The sequence below is a fragment of the Anabrus simplex genome, chromosome 10 (genome assembly GCF_040414725.1).
Source record: "Anabrus simplex isolate iqAnaSimp1 chromosome 10, ASM4041472v1, whole genome shotgun sequence".
Taxonomy (NCBI): Eukaryota; Metazoa; Arthropoda; class Insecta; order Orthoptera; family Tettigoniidae; genus Anabrus; species Anabrus simplex.
In genome coordinates, this window is record NC_090274.1 from 19061923 (window position 1) to 19080539 (window position 18617).

Below are 18617 nucleotides of genomic sequence, written 5' to 3' on the forward strand. Positions count from 1 at the left end.
ACAGAAATATGAGAACGCAGAATTTTCCTCTGTCATTTGTTTAATTGCTTAGACGCTTTATATTTCAAACAGGTGCTAACTTTCTGCCTTAGCATGCAATGGATATCAGCAATCTAACTATCTATTTATCTAGATAGATAGATAGATAGATAGATAGATAAAACGTGATCAAAAAGTTTCCGTTTGAGAGCGTTGCTCCAACGGACATGCAACGTACCGCGACTCCGATGCGGGTATATAAGCACGGACATGCAGGCAAAGGAATTAGTGTGGCAGTCGTGTCGTGTCGAGATGCCTTTGTTATATGCGGGCACGTGAACTATGGCGACGTTACGTCCAAACAGGACCAACGTGCTGTTATTCTGTTCCTGGCTGCTGAAGGACAAACACCGTTGGATATCCATCGGAGAATGAAGACTGTGTATGGGGCAGCATGTTTGTCGAAAAACACCGTTGTGGAATGGTGCGCCAAGTAAGTTCCGTGGGGTCGCGTTTCGACACAAGACGCCGGCCGGTCTGGGAGGCCAGCCTCGTCCAACAAGTGGGCGGTGGATGAGGCTTATAGTCCTGATCCCTCCCCATGCGATCATCATGCCTTCGGCCCCTTCAAAAAGGCCTTGAAGCGTCGACGCTTCCTTTCAAACGAGGATGTGCAGCAGGCTGTTACGGACTTCTTCACGCAGCAGGACACGGGGATCTTCAACCTGGTGCATCGGTGGGATGCATGGCTCAATGCTCGCGGCGATTTTGCCTGATTGGCATCCCGATTCAGGACTGTACGGACGTCGAACGGAAACTTTCTGATCGCCCCTTATGTCTGTCTGTCTGTCTGTCTGTCTGTCTGTCTGTCTGTCTGTCTGTCTGTCTGTCTGTCTGTCTGTCTGTCTGTCTAAGAAAGTTTTCATTCCACCACGGTTAAGTCTCCTCTCTAGCCAGTACATGCTGACAGGCAATTTGTACGTCTGTTGTTTCAGCGATTTCATATATTTCCTGTGGTTCCAATTTCATCCAAATTCCATTTTCACATTTTGGCCGTATTTATTATTATTACTGAATGTTGATCGAATGTTGTTTTTGTTCCAGGATCATGCTTGGCTGAAGAACAGGAGTGGGGCAGAAGGCACCGCAAGATGGCATCGCAAGGTCGGCCAGTGGTGAGTGCGACTAACTTGAACTGCTGTTGGCGGTGCTGTCATGGTGATTAATAGACATCGGATTTATATGCTGTATAAATCACCAATATAAGCATGCAAGTATGCTTCAAAAAGTGGTGGAATATGCATTAATTGAAGTATACACTTATTTTAATACTATACTTACTTTACTTTCCGTGCCCGGGAGACACATTCAATTCTTCCTCTCCAGAACTCTGCAGCTCCTATCCCTCGGTCTGTGGCAAGTATAAGATCTTCCTGGGTACAGTAGTCATTCATCTCTTGAGATATGAGTAGGTGTTATGGAGTCCGGATATCTCCACAGCCACATCTTGGATTTTCCGCATAACCACATTTCACTACGACACTTGGACACACCTGTTCTCATTCGGTTTAATGACCTCCAAGTGATATAGGACAAATAGCTTCCACTACTCTGTTCTTGTTTAGGAGTAAACCCCTCTGGCAGCACTTGTTTCCAGAGTGACATACCGCGAACTTCTGGTTTGATATAGAGGGGTACTGTTCTCTTCATAAAGCTTTTCCTGGATCTTAGGCGAGATGTGGTCACCTTGTGGTTATACATTGGATGTCTGGGATCTGACTCAATCTTGTGTCTCTCTTTCTCAGCTGCCAACTCGCGTCGAATAGCTCGAGGCGCAATACCAGCAAGAGGGTAGATCTTCTACACTGGAGTAGGCCTTAAACACCCAGACACAATACGGGTGGACTCGTTGAGAGCTGTATCCACTAGCTTGGTATGGGCAGATGCTCCCCGTACTCTCCTGCAGCAAAGCACAGTCCCAAAGCAGATGAACGCCTAATATGAGGCTTCGCTCCCCATGTTGAACCAGTCAACTTCCACAGTATACTATTCCTTGAGCTGATCTTGTATTTGAGCTCTCTACAATGTTTCTTGAAGCTCAGGGAATGATCAAGCTTGATTCCCAAATACCGAGGCGTATCACAATTCTCAAGCGTCACTCCTTTCCAGACAACATTCAGCTTCCGTGCGCAGATTTGTGTCTTTCCAGGATTATGTTTCAGATGATTCTGTGTGTAATAATTATCTAATCTCTCAAGCGCACTGGTCGGTATTCTTTCCACCTCTTCAAAGCTCCAACTCTGCGCAGCAGTAGCAGTTTCATCATCATAGATAGCTGCCTCTGTGGATCAGTGGTAGAGTGTCGGCCTCCGGATCCAAAGATAGCGGGTTCAAACCCGGCAGAGGTAGTCGGATTTTTGAAGGGCGGAAAAAGTCCAATCGACACTCCATGTCGGCATGTAAAAGATCTCTAGTTACACATTTGGTGTTTACCTGACAAAATTCGTTAAATTTCAGACATAGACGCCCAAGAGAGTTTCGGTTTACTCGGTCTGCGAAATAGTGTGCCTAGAGTAAAACGGAACGTCGGAATTGACGAACAGACAGCCAGATGGCGTCAAATTGAAATGTCTGCACTCGGTAGCTGAGGAGGCCATACGATTATTATTATTATTATTATTATTATTATTATTATTATTATTATTATTATTATTATTATTATTATTATTATTATTATTATTATTATTATTTTATCAGCATAGATGAAGCGCCTTGCCTCTAGATATTCTGGCTGATCATTTGTATAGATGTTAAATAGTAATGACGATAACCACTACCTTGGGGTAACCCGTTTTTTCTGATTCCTCCATCGACTCTTTTTTTCCTTGAATTTTGACGTAGAACCTTCTGTTCTGGAGCATTACTCGTATGACATTTCATATCCTTGGTGGTGTTGTATAGATTGGCAATGAGGTTTCTATGGTTCACTGTATCGTATTCTGCATTGAGATCTATGAAGGCAACACCAGTGATCAGTTTATTCTCATATCCATCCTCGATATGCTGCGTTAGGTTCAGAACTTGACTGCAACAGATTCCCTTGGTGTAAATCCCGCTTGATTTGGATGTAGCTGGTAATATATGAACGATGCAAATCTCTCAAGGATAAACCTTTCAATAGTCTTGTATAGTTGGCACAGGAGAGAGACAGTTCAGAAATTCTTTACATCTGTTAGTGCTTTGCCTGGCCACGTGAGCTTTCCTCCACAGCTTTGGGAATTAAGAGATTCTCGACGCATTTATTCATCATATTTACCAGCCATTAAATGTAAATGTAACATTACTAGCCTCTGCAAAGTGTGACTGTGGTGCCTCATTGCAGACTGTCCACCACATTGTCGCTGATTGTCCACTTCTGACGAACGGTAACGGACATCCATCATACATCAGAGTTATGACTCTTCACATGACCATTAAGATGAAACCAGATTGTTTTACATACGAAAGTATGGTATTGGAATGATAACTGTCTCACCATGTTAAGGACTGATGCTTGCCGGGTCGAACATGTGCAGGCTGTTTGCATGGTCAAGTACCTACTACGCACGCCTCCCATACAGCAGATTAGCTATCGGAGAGTAAAATCGCTCCTTCGACGGTCTTGGTTTATTTGAGAAACCCTGTACTTGAAGCCATGGTTCAGCCGACTTCTTCGTTAACGTGTTTCTCACTTCACTCGAGGCTACTTATGCAGCAGTTTTTTTTCCTTTATTTGCTCACATTGGGTGCATCCACTTGGCTAGAGATCACTTGAGGGAGGACTTCATCTCAGTGAATCAATGCAGCCAACCACTCAACAAATAATGGACCACGTGAGAGGTGCGCACTAGTTCCAGAGGCACCCACGTCAAGTTTTAAAACCATGTTCCAGGTATGCTACAATTTAAGATGATGATTTTATTTTAATTTTTGTTTCGGCCATCTTTGGACAACGTTTGACAATGTTTGCAGTAGTTTTAGCCTTCTCTGCCAATACCTTTTCATCCTTTCTTTACTTCCTTCTTCTGCAGTTCAGTATATTATTATTATTATTATTATTATTATTATTATTATTATTATTATTATTATTATTATTATTATTATTATTATTATTATTATTATTATTATTATTATTGAATTTCCCATTGCAAACCCTATTTTACAAGTAGTACATTAGGGCTATAGATAGTGAGACTAAGTTAATACATGACAATTGAATTAAAATAGAGATGACTTATAAATGAGATGGAGAAATTTAACAAACACTTTATAACAGCATCTTCTCTGAAATACCATAGTGAGAGGTGCTTGGTATTCTATATTACACATTAATAATTCATATCTACTCCTGTTAAAAATCGGACACTCAAATAAGAGATGAAGAACAGTTTGTTGCATTTCACAGGTACAGCTGTAGGGCTTCTGAATACTGATTCCAAACCTCTCGAAGTATGATCCAAACTTTCCATGTCCTGTCAAAAACTGAGTTATAATATGTTCATGTTGCAAAAACCTACTTTGTAGTCTGTCTCGAATATTTGGAAAGAACAACTCCCTTGTTAGCCGGCCATTAGTGCTGGTGATCCATTGATTGTTCCACATATCTTGTGTATACTCCCTCAGTTCCTTTTGTACATGAGACATAGGGGACTTTTCATATATCAACAAGGCGTCAGAAGAAGTTCATCAGATCTCTCATTTCCTTCTACTCCGTCATGACCTCGGACCCATTTCATGTAGATATGGTTACTGTAGCCTAATGTGTGTGATCTTATATTAACAGCTACCGGATGAAAGTTATATTTTTCTTGGATTACTCTCAAAGTTGCCTGAGAGTCACTCAATATTTGCGCAGCACAACTGTGTTTTTTAATCCACATAACTGCCTGCCTGTTGCCTTGAAAGACTGAACATGAGGGAGATAGTCTAAATTTTTCAGCATGCACCTCACTGTTATTCTGTAGCACTACAAAAGCGCATCCTACAAGCCAGCCATCTTTTTCTTTGTTAATCCGGGATCCATCCGTATAAATACTATAATGACGTTGTGTGTTGCACACTTCTTGCACAAGATTATTGGCAAATTTACTTGGGTCACCTGCTGTCAATGCATTAGCTTGCAGTTCAGGAGTGACCGTTAATATCCTATCAGGATACAAAACACCTTTTCTTTGTTAATGTGAGCTCAGCTTTGGCAATGGCTGTTAAATACAGAGGTGGGATTCCCGGCACAACAAGGGCTGCTTCTGTGGATATTGTGCGGTACGCACGAATAATTCTGAGTACAAAACCTCACTACATCTCCCCAGTCTCCTCTTACGTATGGTGTCTGTGCCCTTCTCTGTCTGTCTGTACATATCTTTATTTCTCCTCTTCCTTCATGTACTATCCTTTCGTTTTTCTTGTTTCGTCATGCCCATTCATAGTGCGCGTTGGAACTTGTTCATTGGCTTCATGGCTTTCATCTTCCTATTCTTCCAAAATCTCTTTATGAACTCACTGTGTTGCCTCTTCCGTTCTTCTGCCACTTTGTACCAGTCCTGATGCTACTTTCCACCACAAATATGTCTGTTATTATTATTATTTATCGATACCTGTGGGCCGCGTTTGCACAATCTTCCCTCTATCACGCAGACTGGTACCCTTCTCTTTACACTCTCGCCAAAGATTCTTGAGTCTTTGACTTCTTCTTGCTCGTTCTTCCACCGAGATGTTTCGTGGCTTCGCATGTTGCTCTTCAGACGCATCCCTCATTCCCGCAACCTTCTTCCTAAGTGATGTACTTTCTTTTATATCCTCCTCCTTGATACCTATTTCTGCCAAGTCATTGTGCACCTGTGTAAGCCATCCCGGTTGTTTTTTCCACCTTTCCTGCAGAAGAAGTATCCTGTTGGCCAATCTCTCAGGGTTCGTTCTTTTGATATGCGCATAAAAGGTCAGTCTCCTTTTTCTCATCACAGTCGTGATTCTTTCTACTGTCTCGTACAGCTCCAAATTCGATCTTAACCGGAATGTGTTTGGGCCACTCGTCGACTTTCTAGGGCCTAAGATTTTTCGTAAGAATCTTTTTTCACTTTTTTCAAGGACTAGGTCAGCCATCCTCGTCAAGGTTTCTGCTCCATAAAGGCACTCTGTTCTAACCACTGTGCAGTAATGTTTTAACTTGGCCTGAATTGAGAGGGACTTGGACTTATAGGTGTCATGACATAGTCTGAATGCCAGCTCCATTCTTCTCACCCTCTCCTTTAATCCATCCTTTTCATCTCCATTGGGGGTGAGTATTTCTCCCAGGTATTTAAATTCTTGCACACGCTGGATATCCCCATACAGTGGAACAAGTCTGCCCGTGTCGCCTTTTTTTTTTTTATAGAATCCATGAATGCTGTTTTTTCGAAAGAGATTCTTAACCCTGTTTGGACTGCAACATTTTGTAGTCCTTCTACTTGTTTCTTGGCTGTTTGACGGCTGTCTGTAATAAGAACGACGTTGTCTGCGAAGGCAAGGCAGTCCAACATCATCGCACTTTTTCCACAAGCTATCTTTACCGCATTCTTCATTCCATTGTCAGTCATTCCCTAATAACTTTTTCTAAAATGCAATTAAAGAGCAGTGGATAAAGGCTGTCTCCTTGCCTCAAACCCGTTTTCATCTCAAATGGATTTGAGAGTTCGCCCATAAATTTGACTTGAGAAAAGGTGTTTGTAAGGGATTGTCGAATTATGGCCAGAGATTTCTCATATCTGTATTTAACGAGAGGTTCTTGAAACTTTGCGATTTTTCATGATGTCTTCTCTGATGTTTAATTCATTCAGGTCTCCTCTTGCTTCCTCCGGCCAATTTATTTTCCTGTTTTGGGGAATTCATTATGTTGAATAACCTTTTTGTGAGTATATTAGGGGCGTAGCCAGTGGGTGTGTTACTTGGGGTTAGAAACGCGCTCCCCATGGAAAATTTACAAAAAGAAAATAAACAGAAGCTAACAATTAACAACAGAGGCATATTTTAGAACCAACAGATACGTTGAATCTATTTTCTTAGAAGCCTACAAAGCTGGCTTTTAGATTGTTAACTGAACATACCATTTGCTCTAAAACGGTTGTCCTTGATCATATCGTTCTTATTCTGTATTTTATTGTAAGATTTTGTAATGTACTGCAATCTGAATATCAACTTATCAGTGTCATTATAATGACAAGTCTTGCATGCGCGCACCGCACACTCACAAACAACTTTATGGGGCTCTATCACCGTTTATTAACTATAAACCTCCTCCTCCTCATCGGTCTGTCCTGGCTGCGCTACTGGAGTCTATTCCTCCACATCCTGGCTGCGCTACTGGAGTCTATTCCTCCACATCGGTCTATCCTGGCTGCGCTACTGGAGTCTATTCCTCCACATCCTGGCTGCGCTACTGGAGTCTATTCCTCCACATCCTGACTGCGCTACTGGAGTCTATTCTTCCACATCGGTCTATCCTGGCTGCGCTACTGGAGTCTATTCCTCCACATCCTGGCTGCGCTACTGGAGTCTATTCTTCCACATCCTGACTGCGCTACTGGAGTCTATTCCTCCACATCCTGACTGCGCTACTGGAGTCTATTCCTCCACATCGGTCTATCCTGGCTGCGCTACTGGAGTCTATTCCTCCACATCGGTCTATCCTGGCTGCGCTACTGGAGTCTATTCCTCCACATCCTGGCTGCGCTACTGGAGTCTATTCTTCCACATCCTGACTGCGCTACTGGAGTCTATTCCTCCACATCCTGACTGCGCTACTGGAGTCTATTCCTCCACATCGGTCTATCCTGGCTGCGCTACTGGAGTCTATTCCTCCACATCGGCCTATCCTGACTACGCTACTGGAGTCTATTTCTCCACATCCTGACTGCGCTACTGGAGTCTATTCCTCCACATCGGTCTATCCTGGCTACGCTACTGGAGTCTATTAATCCACATCGGTCTATCCTGGCTACGCTACTGGAGTCTATTAATCCACATCGGTCTATCCTGGCTGCGCTACTGGAGTCTAGTAATCCACATCGGTCTATCCTGGCTGCGCTACTGGAGTCTATTCCTCCACATCCTGGCTGCGCTACTGGAGTCTATTCCTCCACATCCTGGCTGCGCTACTGGAGTCTATTCCTCCACATCGGTCTATCCTGGCTGCGCTACTGGAGTCTATTCCTCCACATCCTGGCTGCGCTACTGGAGTCTATTCCTCCACATCCTGACTGCGCTACTGGAGTCTATTCCTCCACATCGGTCTATCTTAGCTGCGCTACTGGAGTCTATTCCTCCACATCCTGGCTGCGCTACTGGAGTCTATTCCTCCACATCCTGACTGCGCTACTGGAGTCTATTCCTCCACATCGGTCTATCCTGGCTGCGCTACTGGAGTCTATTCCTCCACATCCTGGCTGCGCTACTGGAGTCTATTCCTCCACATCCTGACTGCGCTACTGGAGTCTATTCCTCCACATCGGTCTATCCTGGCTGCGCTACTGGAGTCTATTCCTCCACATCGGTCTATCCTGGCTGCGCTACTGGAGTCTATTCCTCCACATCGGCCTATCCTGACTACGCTACTGGAGTCTATTTCTCCACATCCTGACTGCGCTACTGGAGTCTATTCCTCCACATCGGTCTATCCTGGCTACGCTACTGGAGTCTATTAATCCACATCGGTCTATCCTGGCTGCGCTACTGGAGTCTATTCCTCCACATCCTGGCTGCGCTACTGGAGTCTATTCCTCCACATCCTGACTACGCTACTGGAGTCTATTCCTCCACATCCTGACTGCGCTACTGGAGTCTATTCCTCCACATCGGTCTATCCTGGCTGCGCTACTGGAGTCTATTCCTCCACATCGGTCTATCCTGGCTGCGCTACTGGAGTCTATTCCTCCACATCGGTCTATCCTGGCTACGCTACTGGAGTCTATTAATCCACATCGGTCTATCCTGGCTGCGCTACTGGAGTCTAGTAATCCACATCGGTCTATCCTGACTGCGCTACTGGAGTCTATTCCTCCACATCGGTCTATCTTAGCTGCGCTACTGGAGTCTATTCCTCCACATTGGTCTATCTTGGCTGCGCTACTGGAGTCTATTCCTCCACATCCTGACTGCGCTACTGGAGTCTATTCCTCCACATCGGTCTATCTTAGCTGCGCTACTGGAGTCTATTCCTCCACATCGGTCTATCTTAGCTGCGCTACTGGAGTCTATTCCTCCACATCCTGACTGCGCTACTGGAGTCTATTCCTCCACATCCTGACTGCGCTACTGGAGTCTATTCCTCCACATTGGTCTATCCTGGCTGCGCTACTGGAGTCTATTCCTCCACGTCGGTCTATCCTGGCTGCGCTACTGGAGTCTAGTAATCCACATCGGTCTATCCTGGCTGCGCTACTGGAGTCTATTCCTCCACATCGGTCTATCCTGGCTGCGCTACTGGAGTCTATTCCTCCACATCCTGACTGCGCTACTGGAGTCTATTCCTCCACATCCTGACTGCGCTACTGGAGTCTATTCCTCCACATTGGTCTATCCTGGCTGCGCTACTGGAGTCTATTCCTCCACATCGGTCTATCCTGGCTGCGCTACTGGAGTCTATTCCTCCACGTCGGTCTATCCTGGCTGCGCTACTGGAGTCTAGTAATCCACATCGGTCTATCCTGGCTGCGCTACTGGAGTCTATTCCTCCACATCCTGGCTGCGCTACTGGAGTCTATTCCTCCACATCCTGACTGCGCTACTGGAGTCTATTCCTCCACATTGGTCTATCCTGGCTGCGCTACTGGAGTCTATTCCTCCACATCGGTCTATCCTGGCTGCGCTACTGGAGTCTATTCCTCCACATCCTGACTGCGCTACTGGAGTCTATTCCTCCACATCGGTCTATCCTGGCTGCGCTACTGGAGTCTATTCCTCCATATCGGTCTATCCTGGCTGCGCTACTGGAGTCTATTCCTCCACATCCTGACTGCGCTACTGGAGTCTATTCCTCCACATCGGCCTATCCTGACTGCGCTACTGGAGTCTATTCCTCCACATTGGTCTATCCTGGCTGCGCTACTGGAGTCTATTCCTCCATATCGGTCTATCCTGGCTGCGCTACTGGAGTCTATTCCTCCACATCGGTCTATCCCGGCTGCGCTACTGGAGTCTATTCCTCCACATAGGTCTATCCTGGCTGCGCTACTGGAGTCTATTCCTCCACATTGGTCTATCCTGGCTGCGCTACTGGAATCTATTCCTCAACATTGGTCTATCCTGACTGCGCTACTTGAGTCTATTCCTCCATATCGGTCTATCCTGGCTGCGCTACTGGAGTCTATTCCTCAACATTGGTCTATCCTGACTGCGCTACTTGAGTCTATTCCTCCACATCGGTCTATCTTAGCTGCGCTACTGGAGTCTATTCCTCCACATCGGTCTATCCTGGCTGCGCTACTGGAGTCTATTCCTCCACATTGGTCTATCCTGACTGCGCTACTGGAGTCTATTCCTCCACATCGGTCTATCTTAGCTGCGCTACTGGAGTCTATTCCTCCACATCCTGACTGCGCTACTGGAGTCTATTCCTCCACATCCTGGCTGCGCTACTGGAGTCTATTCCTCCACATTGGTCTATCTTAGCTGCGCTACTGGAGTCTATTCCTCCACATCGGTCTATCTTAGCTGCGCTACTGGAGTCTATTCCTCCACATCCTGACTGCGCTACTGGAGTCTATTCCTCCACATCCTGGCTGCGCTACTGGAGTCTATTCCTCCACATCGGTCTATCTTAGCTGCGCTACTGGAGTCTATTCCTCCACATCCTGACTGCGCTACTGGAGTCTATTCCTCCACATCCTGACTGCGCTACTGGAGTCTATTCCTCCACATCCTGACTGCGCTACTGGAGTCTATTCCTCCACATCCTGACTGCGCTACTGGAGTCTATTCCTCCACATCCTGGCTGCGCTACTGGAGTCTATTCCTCCACATTGGTCTATCTTGGCTGCGCTACTGGAGTCTATTCCTCCACATCCTGGCTGCGCTACTGGAGTCTATTCCTCCACATCCTGGCTGCGCTACTGGAGTCTATTCCTCCACATCCTGGCTGCGCTACTGGAGTCTATTCCTCCACATCGGTCTATCCTGGCTGCGCTACTGGAGTCTATTCCTCCACATCCTGGCTGCGCTACTGGAGTCTATTCCTCAACATTGGTCTATCCTGGCTGCGCTACTGGAGTCTATTCCTCCACATCGGTCTATCCTGGCTGCGCTACTGGAGTCTATTCCTCAACATTGGTCTATCCTGGCTGCGCTACTGGAGTCTATTCCTCCACATCCTGACTGCGCTACTGGAGTCTATTCCTCCACATCGGTCTATCCTGGCTGCGCTACTGGAGTCTATTCCTCCACATCGGTCTATCCTGGCTGCGCTACTGGAGTCTATTCCTCCACATCGGTCTATCCTGGCTGCGCTACTGGAGTCTATTCCTCCACATCGGTCTATCCTGGCTGCGCTCCTGGAGCCTATTCCTCAACATTGGTCTATCCTGGCTGCGCTACTGGAGTCTATTCCTCAACATTGGTCTATCCTGACTGCGCTACTGGAGTCTATTCCTCCACATCGGTCTATCCTGGCTGCGCTACTGGAGTCTATTCCTCAACATTGGTCTATCCTGGCTGCGCTACTGGAGTCTATTCCTCCACATCGGTCTATCCTGGCTGCGCTACTGGAGTCTATTCCTCCACATCGGTCTATCCTGGCTGCGCTACTGGAGTCTATTCCTCCACATCGGTCTATCCTGGCTGCGCTCCTGGAGCCTATTCCTCAACATTGGTCTATCCTGGCTGCGCTACTGGAGTCTATTCCTCAACATTGGTCTATCCTGACTGCGCTACTGGAGTCTATTCCTCCACATCGGTCTATCCTGGCTGCGCTACTGGAGTCTATTCCTCAACATTGGTCTATCCTGGCTGCGCTACTGGAGTCTATTCCTCCACATCGGTCTATCCTGGCTGCGCTACTGGAGTCTATTCCTCCACATCCTGGCTGCGCTACTGGAGTCTATTCCTCCACATCCTGGCTGCGCTACTGGAGTCTATTCCTCCACATCGGTCTATCCTGGCTGCGCTACTGGAGTCTATTCCTCCATATCGGTCTATCCTGACTGCGCTACTGGAGTCTATTCCTCCACATCCTGACTGCGCTACTGGAGTCTATTCCTCCACATCCTGACTGCGCTACTGGAGTCTATTCCTCCACATCGGTCTATCCTGGCTGCGCTACTGGAGTCTATTCCTCCACATCGGCCTATCCTGACTGCGCTACTGGAGTCTATTCCTCCACATTGGTCTATCCTGGCTGCGCTACTGGAGTCTATTCCTCCATATCGGTCTATCCTGGCTGCGCTACTGGAGTCTATTCCTCCACATCGGTCTATCCCGGCTGCGCTACTGGAGTCTATTCCTCCACATAGGTCTATCCTGGCTGCGCTACTGGAGTCTATTCCTCCACATTGGTCTATCCTGGCTGCGCTACTGGAATCTATTCCTCAACATTGGTCTATCCTGACTGCGCTACTTGAGTCTATTCCTCCATATCGGTCTATCCTGGCTGCGCTACTGGAGTCTATTCCTCAACATTGGTCTATCCTGACTGCGCTACTTGAGTCTATTCCTCCACATCGGTCTATCTTAGCTGCGCTACTGGAGTCTATTCCTCCACATCGGTCTATCCTGGCTGCGCTACTGGAGTCTATTCCTCCACATTGGTCTATCCTGACTGCGCTACTGGAGTCTATTCCTCCACATCGGTCTATCTTAGCTGCGCTACTGGAGTCTATTCCTCCACATCCTGACTGCGCTACTGGAGTCTATTCCTCCACATCCTGGCTGCGCTACTGGAGTCTATTCCTCCACATTGGTCTATCTTAGCTGCGCTACTGGAGTCTATTCCTCCACATCGGTCTATCCTGGCTGCGCTACTGGAGTCTATTCCTCCACATTGGTCTATCTTGGCTGCGCTACTGGAGTCTATTCCTCCACATCCTGGCTGCGCTACTGGAGTCTATTCCTCCACATCCTGGCTGCGCTACTGGAGTCTATTCCTCCACATCCTGGCTGCGCTACTGGAGTCTATTCCTCCACATCGGTCTATCCTGGCTGCGCTACTGGAGTCTATTCCTCCACATCCTGGCTGCGCTACTGGAGTCTATTCCTCAACATTGGTCTATCCTGGCTGCGCTACTGGAGTCTATTCCTCCACATCGGTCTATCCTGGCTGCGCTACTGGAGTCTATTCCTCAACATTGGTCTATCCTGGCTGCGCTACTGGAGTCTATTCCTCCACATCCTGACTGCGCTACTGGAGTCTATTCCTCCACATCGGTCTATCCTGGCTGCGCTACTGGAGTCTATTCCTCCACATCGGTCTATCCTGGCTGCGCTACTGGAGTCTATTCCTCCACATCGGTCTATCCTGGCTGCGCTACTGGAGTCTATTCCTCCACATCGGTCTATCCTGGCTGCGCTACTGGAGTCTATTCCTCCACATCGGTCTATCCTGGCTGCGCTCCTGGAGCCTATTCCTCAACATTGGTCTATCCTGGCTGCGCTACTGGAGTCTATTCCTCAACATTGGTCTATCCTGACTGCGCTACTGGAGTCTATTCCTCCACATCGGTCTATCCTGGCTGCGCTACTGGAGTCTATTCCTCAACATTGGTCTATCCTGGCTGCGCTACTGGAGTCTATTCCTCCACATCGGTCTATCCTGGCTGCGCTACTGGAGTCTATTCCTCCACATCGGTCTATCCTGGCTGCGCTACTGGAGTCTATTCCTCCACATCGGTCTATCCTGGCTGCGCTCCTGGAGCCTATTCCTCAACATTGGTCTATCCTGGCTGCGCTACTGGAGTCTATTCCTCAACATTGGTCTATCCTGACTGCGCTACTGGAGTCTATTCCTCCACATCGGTCTATCCTGGCTGCGCTACTGGAGTCTATTCCTCAACATTGGTCTATCCTGGCTGCGCTACTGGAGTCTATTCCTCCACATCGGTCTATCCTGGCTGCGCTACTGGAGTCTATTCCTCCACATCCTGGCTGCGCTACTGGAGTCTATTCCTCCACATCCTGGCTGCGCTACTGGAGTCTATTCCTCCACATTGGTCTATCCTGGCTGCGCTACTGGAGTCTATTCCTCCACATTGGTCTATCCTGGCTGCGCTACTGGAGTCTATTCCTCCACATCCTGGCTGCGCTACTGGAGTCTATTCCTCCACATTGGTCTATCCTGGCTGCGCTACTGGAGTCTATTCCTCCACATCGGTCTATCCTGGCTGCGCTACTGGAGTCTATTCCTCCACATCGGTCTATCCTGACTGCGCTACTGGAGTCTATTCCTCCACATTGGTCTATCCTGGCTGCGCTACTGGAGTCTATTCCTCCACATCCTGGCTGCGCTACTGGAGTCTATTCCTCCACATCCTGGCTGCGCTACTGGAGTCTATTCCTCCACATTGGTCTATCCTGGCTGCGCTACTGGAGTCTATTCCTCCACATCCTGACTGCGCTACTGGAGTCTATTCCTCCACATCGGCCTATCCTGGCTGCGCTACTGGAGTCTATTCCTCCACATTGGTCTATCCTGGCTGCGCTACTGGAGTCTATTCCTCAACATTGGTCTATCCTGGCTGCGCTACTGGAGTCTATTCCTCCACATCGGTCTATCCTGGCTGCGCTACTGGAGTCTATTCCTCCACATCCTGACTGCGCTACTGGAGTCTATTCCTCCACATTGGTCTATCCTGACTGCGCTACTGGAGTCTATTCCTCAACATTGGTCTATCCTGACTGCGCTACTGGAGTCTATTCCTCCACATTGGTCTATCCTGGCTGCGCTACTGGAGTCTATTCCTCCACATTGGTCTATCCTGGCTGCGCTACTGGAGTCTATTCCTCCACATCCTGGCTGCGCTACTGGAGTCTATTCCTCCATATCGGTCTATCCTGGCTGCGCTACTGGAGTCTATTCCTCCACATCGGTCTATCCTGCCTGCGCTACTGGAGTCTATTCCTCCACATTGGTCTATCCTGGCTGCGCTACTGGAGCCTATTCCTCCACATCCTGGCTGCGCTACTGGAGCCTATTCCTCCACGTCCTGGCTGCGCTACTGGAGTCTATTCCTCCACATCCTGACTGCGCTACTGGAGTCTATTCCTCCACATCGGTCTATCTTAGCTGCGCTACTGGAGTCTATTCCTCCACATCCTGGCTGCGCTACTGGAGCCTATTCCTCCACGTCCTGGCTGCGCTACTGGAGTCTATTCCTCCACATTGGTCCATCCTGGCTGCGCTACTGGAGTCTATTCCTCCACATCCTGACTGCGCTACTGGAGTCTATTCCTCCACATCCTGACTGCGCTACTGGAGTCTATTCCTCCACATTGGCCTATCCTGGCTGCGCTACTGGAGTCTATTCCTCCACATTGGCCTATCCTGGCTACGCTACTGGAGTCTATTATTATCCATCCTAAAAACGTGTCCAAGAAATGTCAAGCGTCTCCTCTATACAATATCGATGAATAGAACCCGGATTTCCATGCAAATGCATGTTTTTAAATAAGCTCAAACTTAGCACATATACTTTTCATGACTTAATGATTACAAATAACCATTGGTCTTCCGTGAATTTTGGCATGCTTTGGCCATTTTTAGTAAAAACTCATGCACAATGCTTATTTTGAAGATTTTGTATTTAATAGCGAATATTTGGGACGTTTGTATTGCATAATATGACTTTTCTTCTGACTTCGGCGCATATCAAATTTAACTTGCATGAGTGCCTTTTATGAATGTTGGTTTTCAGAATTTGGGACCGTTTTATCCACGTTATACAGCATGTCTATTATTGAGAGACGGAGAGAATTTATTCCTGACATCCTATCTAACAACCAAAGTTAGTACATAAGGTGGAGAGGCCATAAACCAATTACCCAACCACTTTCTTATCTGTTGCTTGAGTAAACATTGACGTAAGACCCCACATCGATCTCTGTAATTCTTACGATTAAGGTGTCCCACTTATAAATTGAACCGTAAATTGTGCATTACTAAATGACAGCTCATTTTTTCTTCTATATTAGACGAACAAAACAAAACTTGTATCACACTTCTGTAATGATAATGGCGTATGGCCTCCGGAGAGGTTAGGTGCGGGCATTTTTCTCGTAGACGGCCTATTAGGCGACCTGCATGTCTGTGAAGATGAGGGCCCTACCTAGGATGAATAATAGAATACGTCACACACACACCCAGCCCCCGAGTCATTGGAATTAACCAATTAAGGTTAAAACCCCCGACCCGGTCGAACCCGGGACCTTCTGGACCAAAGGCCAGCACGCTAACCATTTAGCCATGGAGCCTGACCATACTTCTGTGACGCCACATTACTGAGATAGCAACAATAAACATTGCTTTTGCACTGAATCTTCCGTCGTTATCCTGGAATTTCCTACCCGGAACTCTCACCCATCACACGTCTTTGTCATCGCAGCTTCAGTATTTAGCAGTTATTGAGGAGATTCAAATGTGTCTGCAATCATCGCATGGAGAAGTAGCTGTGGCAGCTAGGGATAGGTTGAAAAAAGTGATCAGTTTAAATACTGTTTCTGAATTCGTCAAGCTTATAAAAGATGCATTGCGGTGAAAATGCAAAGACGCACAACTTGATCTCACTTTGTCCCTAATGTCTTCATTTAAGTATGCACCTGTCACTCCTTGTTACGTAGAAAGTTCATTTTCTGTGCTTACGAATGTGCTGACAGATAAACGGATGAGCTTAAATCAAGACAATTTCGAGAAATTAGTTTGTGTACAATATTTCAAAAGGACCTGAATCTTCATAGTGCATATTTTGAGATTTGATAGTGCATAGAAATCCGCGTTCAATCACTACTGATCTGCATTTAGGGCAGTCGCCCAGGTGGCAGATTCCCTATCTGTTGTTTTCCTAGCCCTTTCTTAAATGATTGCAAATAAATTGGAAATTTATTGAACATCTACCTTGGTAAGTTATTCCAATTCCTAACTCCCCTTCCTATAAATGAATATTTGCCCCAATTTTTCCTCTTGTATTCCAACTTTATCTTCATATTGTGATCTTTCCTACTTTTATAAACGCCATTCAAACTTATTCGTCTACTAATGTCATTCCACGCCATCTCTCTATTGACAGCTCGGAACGTACCACTTAGTCGAGCAGCTTGTCTCCTTTCTCCCAATTCTTCGCAGCCCAAACTTTGCAACATTTTTGTAACGCTACTCTTTTTTCGGAAATCGCCCACAACAAATCGAGCTGCTTTTCTCTGGATTGTTTCCAGTTCTTGAATCAAGTAATCCTGGTGAGGGTCCCATACACTAGAACCATACTCCTATTGGGGGTCTTACCAGAGACTTATCTGCCCTCTCCTTTACATCCTTACTACAACCCCTAAATACCCTCATAACCATGTGCAGAGATCTGGATCCTTTTCTTTACAATCATATTTATGTGCTTACCCCAATGAACATCTTTCCTTATGTTAATGCCTAGGTACCTACAATGATCCCCAAAGGGAACTTTCACCCCATCAACGCAGTAATTAAAATTGAGAGGACTTTTCCTATTCGTGAAACTCACAACCTGACTTTTATCCCCATTTATCATCATGCCATTGCCTACTGTCCATCTCACAACATTATCGCGGTCATTTTGCAGTTGCTCACAATCTTGTAACTTATTTATTACTCTGTACAGAATAACATCATCTGCAAAAAGCCTTATCTCTGATTCCACTACTTTACACATATCATTAATATATAATAAAACAAAGGTCCAATAATACTGCCTTCAGGAATTCCCCTCTTAATTATTACAGGGACAGATAAAGCTTCGCCTAGTTTAATTCTCTGAGTTCTATTTTCTAGAAACAGAGCCACCCATTCAGTCACTCTTTTGTCAAGTCCAACTGCATTCTTTTTTGCCAGTAGTAGGCTCTACTGATGAAACTGTCTGTGTATGTAACTTTAGAGGTCTGCAGTTCACCTTTTGATCAAAATTCCATTTTGATGTATGGGGCCGCAAATTTTCCTAAGAATTCTACGTTTTTGTTTTTCAATATCTGCAATCTTATAATAACCTTCTGAAATTGAGGTTTGTAATGCATTTAGAACTTCCGGTAGAAGAACTGTTCTGTAATGTTTCAGTTTAGCATTACGTGTCAATACTCGTTTGTTGTAGTAATTCCATGTTAATGCCCTATGCGGTTTTTGAGGCCCCTTCTGTATTGGACAAACTGTATACTCCCGAAGGAAGAATTACTTCTCCAAGGTATTAAAAAAAGATACCTGTGAAATTGTATCATATGCCGTTTCAATTTAATCCTTCTTGTACTTCTGCTGAAAATTCTGCATATACTTGCTTTATTTATTATTATTAATATTCGGGAATGTGAACACCTGGTGCTCTAATGAGCGGGCCACAGCAGAGCGCTCTGTGCTGCCATTACTGCACTCACACTCGCCTCCGTTCACCAAATGTCCCTCTCTCTCTGTCGCA

General features: G+C 46.3%; 1 protein-coding gene across 1 annotated transcript in view; it reads left to right on the top strand.

Annotated features, from left to right (window-relative positions):
• Window positions 1–1082: 1082 nt before the first annotated feature.
• Window positions 1083–18617, top strand: part of Corin (corin serine peptidase) — a 241111-nt gene continuing 223576 nt past the window's right edge. The window contains exon 1 of the mRNA XM_067155129.2: window positions 1083–1154. The gene's annotated coding sequence lies outside the window, so the exon portion shown is untranslated. The remainder of the gene's footprint in view (window positions 1155–18617) is intronic.